Source organism: Oncorhynchus mykiss, chromosome 7, assembly GCF_013265735.2.
Source record: "Oncorhynchus mykiss isolate Arlee chromosome 7, USDA_OmykA_1.1, whole genome shotgun sequence".
Taxonomy (NCBI): Eukaryota; Metazoa; Chordata; class Actinopteri; order Salmoniformes; family Salmonidae; genus Oncorhynchus; species Oncorhynchus mykiss.
In genome coordinates, this window is record NC_048571.1 from 73330954 (window position 1) to 73336997 (window position 6044).

General features: G+C 38.8%; 1 non-coding gene across 1 annotated transcript; it reads left to right on the forward strand.

Moving 5' to 3' along the window:
- Positions 1-1768: 1768 nt before the first annotated feature.
- On the forward strand, positions 1769-1825 carry LOC118965407. Its single transcript, XR_005052733.1, has one exon. It is a non-coding gene; the product is annotated as a U7 small nuclear RNA (small nuclear RNA).
- The last annotated feature ends 4219 nt before the right edge of the window (positions 1826-6044 follow it).

The window sequence follows — 6044 nt, forward strand, 5'->3', positions numbered from 1 at the left end:
GGGAAAATGTATTTCATCCAACTCGGAATTCCAAGTTGGGAACTCTGCCCTCTTTCTATAGCTCTGACCTGAAGATCCCTGATGTCATGATTCAATCTTGTTTTTTCCGAGTTCCCAGTTGTCTTGAAAGCACTACAAATCCAGAGACTGACAGACTTTGATGACAAAATTTCATGACAAAATTTTCCCACAAGAAGGGCCGCCACGCCACCTTCCTGTTCAAGTGAGCAAAGCACAACGGTGAGTCCAGAAATGTTTTGTGTGCAGCTGCATAAATTATGTAATATGCCAGGGAGATATGTATACTGTAACTAAGAAAGTAATACTAAGTGTATGTTCTGTTTTAAGCTGATAGTAGCCAATGTGCCTCACCCTAATAATTTGGTCCCTTCCCCCCTCATAACTTAGCCGACTGTTCTGAATTGGTGGTGCACATGTAGCTTTTATCCTGTTTTAGAGCAATCTCATCATCGAATATTGTAAGAGAGCTTTCATTGTCCTCTTATATTTATCAAATGGTTCTGACTTGGTGTACAGGGAGAATACTGTAAGAGCGGTCCATGTTCTGAATTCTGTCGCTGTACATTTCAAAAGTGATGAACAAATAGTTATATTGACTACACCCATCATAGCTCGCTCGTTAATGTCAGACAAGGCTCCGTAGATAGCCAGGTGTAGCGGTGGTAAGGATTCACTCCATGGTGCTGAAAATAATGATCTGCTGTTGGGACAGCTTTATGTACTGTAGGCCCTAACAGTTTGGGCAGCCTTTGTCACCATTATAGTGCAATTTATGTATAGTTTAGTATTGTGTTGTGTAGTGGCTTTGCTGGCATGCATAAACAATTTTTTTTGTGAGACATGCTAAAATCACCACTGAGTAGAGGCTCCTGAGGGGTAGACGGCTCATAATAATTGCTGGAATGGAGTCAATGGAATGGTAACAAACACACCAAAAACATGCTTTCCATGTCATTGATACCACTCCATTGACTCCATTCCTGCCATTATTATGAGCCGTCCTCCCCTCAGCAGCCTCCACTGTTTAAATCACAGTCCCCAGATCCAGAACAAATTCAGAGAAACGTACAGTATTATACAGAGCCAAGATTGCACGGAACTCCCTTCCATTTCATATAGCTCAAGCGAACAGTAAACCTGCTTTCAAAAAAACAAATATAGCAACACCTCACGACACAACACCTCTCCCCATGTGACCTACTTTTTGTGTTTGTACTGACATGTATATGTAACTGATAGATACGCACGCACACACACACACTGCATGTTAATGTTTTTAACTGAATGTAAATGGTAAAGTATTTTGCCTGTAATGTCTTTTTCGTTATGTGTCTGACCCCAGTAAGAATAGCTGTCGCCATTGGCGATGGCTAATGGGCATCCTGATAAAATAAAATAAAATAAAAGATCCAAAGTATGGGCTTATTGAGGCAAAGTGAGGGCAGCCCTCACCAGATATGGGCTGCTGATACTGGGCCAATAATTCATCCCGCATTGCCCACATGAAAAAATACTACAGTTTACTGTAGAATACTATACTACACACTGTAATATCCCTCGATCGGGTAGGGCTTAATATAGAATTTTGTAGTACACTGTAGAATCCACTACACACTGTAGAATCCCTCGGTCATGTGTAGTACTTACTATCTAATTTTGTGCTATACTGTAGAATACTATAGCAAATACTACAGTATTATCCTACAAAAAACCTCTGTAGTAAATACTACAGTAATGTCTGCAAAAACACTACATTAGCTCTTTTAGTATTTGTCCAGTAGGTGTCCTCAAGGAGAAAGCCCCCACTTCTATGTCAAAGCTAATAAAGCAAAAACACTATAGTAAATAATACAGTACATAAATATAGTAATACTACAGTATACTATAGTATTTTTTCATGTGGTTGTGCCCACATTGTGCCAATGTTGTGCATAGCCTAAAAACTCATACCTCATTCTGAAAATTGGATGGATATGAGTCCAGCTGGTATCTTAACAGTAAAACAAACCAATACAGTTATATTCGATTGTATTTGACTGCAATTCTTGTTCATGTATATGCATAGACATGTTGAATTACAATAATGTTGAATTGTCCAATAGTGATGGTTTTCTAATACAGTTGATGGGCTGATTCCTAATTTGATACACCATGCATGTAACCATGCATGTAACTCAACCTCCTGAGCGATTTAACATGGCTACCATTGCTCTCATTCCCTCTATGTTTAAGGAAGGTCGGAGTCACTTCAAAGTAACTGCATAGTTATTTTCCTAGTCTTATCATATATTTAGACAGTGTTTCAGATATTGAAGTATGTCCTCTGTCGCTTTGCATTTAGAGTTGTAATAAACATGCAAGGCTGTTTATAAGCATGGGTGTTAAGACAGCTGTGGGCGTGCATCAAAATCCAACGTCCCACAAGATGGCAGTTTTTCAGGTTACAGTGAAGTAATATCAAATCAAATCAAACCCAATTTAATTTGTCACATACACATGGTTAGCAGATGTTAATGCGAGTGTAGTGAAATGCTTGTGCTTCTAGTTCCGACAATGCAGTAATATTCAACGAGTAATCTAACCTAACAATTTCACAACAACTACCTTATACACACAAGTGTAAAGGAATGAATAAGAATATGTACATAAAAAAAACATATGAATGAGTGATGGTATAGAACGACATAGGCAAGATGCAGTGGATGGTATAGAGTACAGTATATACATATGAGATGAGTCATGTAGGGTATGTAAACATTATATGAAGTGGCATTGTTTAAAGTGGCTAGTGATACACTTATTACATCATTTTTTCCATTATTAATTCATAGGAAGCAGGGTTGGAGGTGTGTCATCTTATACCTCCCATGGGAGGTGTGTCATATTATACCTCCCAATATCATGAATAAATTCCACCCATAGTCCATCAGAAAGTAAGGAACTGTGAAAAGTGAAATATAATGTCAACCACCAGATGGCAGACTTACCTCTGTTTCTTCATCCTTTCCTTGTCAACAACTGAGTGACAGAGGACAGTGTGGTTCAGTTGGCTATTTTTAGAACTGTGTAATGCAGTTTAGGTAGTATGATATGGATCCTCATCAGTCCACTACTACAGATCATGTTAAATCAAAAATGGCTTCTTGACGTTTCCAGGATGAGGGAAGCTAAATATTATTTATTCAGCCCATGCTGTGATCGATCATGTTTGTGTTAGTATCCAGTTGAGTTTCTTTTTGTTCCTCTTGCACATACTAACAATTTATTTTAGAAGAACATTGATTAAATTGTGCATGCTTGGAGCTTATCTTCACCTGGAAACTTCCAGCTTTGATTGAATAGAAACTTTTTGCACCTAATATTGCACTCATCCACCACATTTAATCTCCCATGTTTAGTTTCCCTAAAATAAGTTTCCTTACCATACTGCTTGTCTCCATACATACAGTAGGGTCTGAAATTATTGACAGCCTTGATAAAAATGAGCAAAAATTGACTGTGTAAAATAAATAATTTAAATACTGAGCAATATTGTATGTATTCAATTCCCCACCTTGCGAGAATTACAGCACTGAGCCTTTAAAAAAGGATAAAAAAAAAAAGAGTTGGATAACATATTGGGAGGGATCTATACCATTCCTCCATACAGAATCCTTCCAGATCCTTGATATACTTTGTCTGTGGTTATGGACTGCACTCTTCAATTCAAACCACAGGTTTTCAATGTTCAGAGACTGAGATGACCATTGCAAAATGTTGATTTGGTGGCCAATTAACCCTTTCTTTGTGGATTTTGATGTGTGCTTGGGTTATTGTCTTGCTGGAAGATCCACTTGCGGCTAAGTTTTAGCCTCCTGGCAGAGACAACCTGGTTTTTGGTTAAAATATCATTGTACTGGGTAAAGTTCATGATGCTGTTGAAATTTACAAGAGCCCCCAGGACCAGGGGAAGCAAAATAGCCCTATAATATCAAATGTCCAACACCATATTTTACAGTAGGGTTCTTTTCTGCTCATGCATTCTCATTTCAACACCAAACCCACCACTGGTGTGAGTGGCCAAAGAGCTCTATTTTAATTTCATCCAACAAGTCTGGAGTTTGCTAAACGCCATTGGCACTTGGATTGGAACCGGTGCTTTGGTCAGATGAAATGAAAACAAAATATATCAGACGAAGGATATCAAGGATCTGGAAGGATTAAGTCTGGAGGAATTGTCTAAGATCCCTCCCAAGGTGTTCTCCAACTCATAAAACATTTTAGAAAAAGGCTCAGTGGTGTTATCCTCACAAGGTGAGGTATTAAAAATAGGGGTGCCAATAATTTTGACCTCTACCTTTTTGAGAGAAAAAGTAAACTCAGCAGCAAAAACAACCTTTGTCTTTCAAAGATAATTCGTAAAAATCCAAATAACTTCACAGATCTGCATTGTTAAGGGTTTAAATGTCTATTTTGGAGGTGGAGGGTCTGTCATGGTCTGGGGCGGTGTGTCACAGCATCATCGGACTTAGCTTGTTGTCATTGCAGGCAATGTCAATGCTGTGCGTTACAGGGAAGACATCCTCCTCCCTCATGGGGCGGCAGAGTAGCCTAGTGGTTAGAGTGTTGGACTAGTAACCGGAAGGTTGCAAGTTCAAACCCACGAGCTGACAAAGTACAAATATGCCTAGTTAAATAAAGGTAAAAATAAAAAAAAATGTGGTACCCTTCCTGCAGGCTCATCCTGACCCTCCAGCATAACAATGCCACCAGCCTCCATACTGCTCGTTCTGGCTGTGACTTCCTGCAGGACAGGAATGCCAGTGTTCTGTCATGGCCAGCGAAAAGCCATGGTAGAGCTCAATCCCATTGAGCCCTCCACCTCCAAAATAGACATTTAAACCCTTTACAATGCAGATCTGTGAAGTGAGGGCTAAGGCCACACTTTGGCGGAAGAACTGGCAAATCTGGTGCAGTCCATGAGGAAGAGATGCACTGCAGTACTTAATGGAGCTGTTACTTTTGATTCTGACCCCCAATTTGTTCGGGGACACATTATTCAATTTCTGTTAGTCACATGTCTGTGGAACGTGTTCAGTTGTTGAATCTTATTATGTTAAGTTTGTTGCTGAGTTTATTACTTGTTTTAGTTTTTTTTTAAATGGAACCTTTATTTAACTAGGCAAGTCAGTTAAGAACAAATTCTTATTTACAATGACGGCCGAACCCTTGGCCGAACCCTGACGACGCTGGGCCAATTGTGCACCGCCCTATGGGACTCCCAATCACGGCTGGATGTGATACAGCCTTGTTAAACACATTTTTCCCCCTGAGCAATTACATTACTATAGCTCAGTATTTGAATTATTTATTTTATACTAGAGGTCGACCGATTATGATTTTTCAACGCCGATACCGATTATTGGAGGACCATAAAAGCCGATACCGATTAATCGGCTGATTTGTATTTATTTATTTCTAATAATGACAATTACAACAATACTGAATTAACACTTATTTTAACTTAATATAATACATTAATAAAATCAATTTAGCCTCAAATAAATAATGAAACATGTTCAATTTGGTTTAAATAATGCAAAAACAAAGTGTTGGAGAAGAAAGTAATATGTGCCAATATGCAATATATGCCATGTAAAAATATGTGCCATGTAAAATATGTGCCATGTAAAAAAGCTAACGTTTAAGTTCCTTGCTCAGAACATGAGAACATATGAAAGTTGGTGGTTCCTTTTAACATGAGACTTCAATATTCCAAGGTAAGAGGTTTTAGGTTGTAGTTAATATAGTATTTATAGGATTATTTCTCTCTGTACCATTTGTATTTCATATACCTTTGACTATTGGATGTTCTTATAGGCACTATAGTATTGCCAGTGTAACAGTATAGCGTCCGTCCCTCTCCTCGCTCCTCCATGGGCTCGAACCAGCAACATAACGACAACAGCCACCATCGAAGCAGCGTTACCCATGCAGAGCAAGGGGAACAACAACTAGAAGGCTCAGAGCGAGTGACGTTTGAA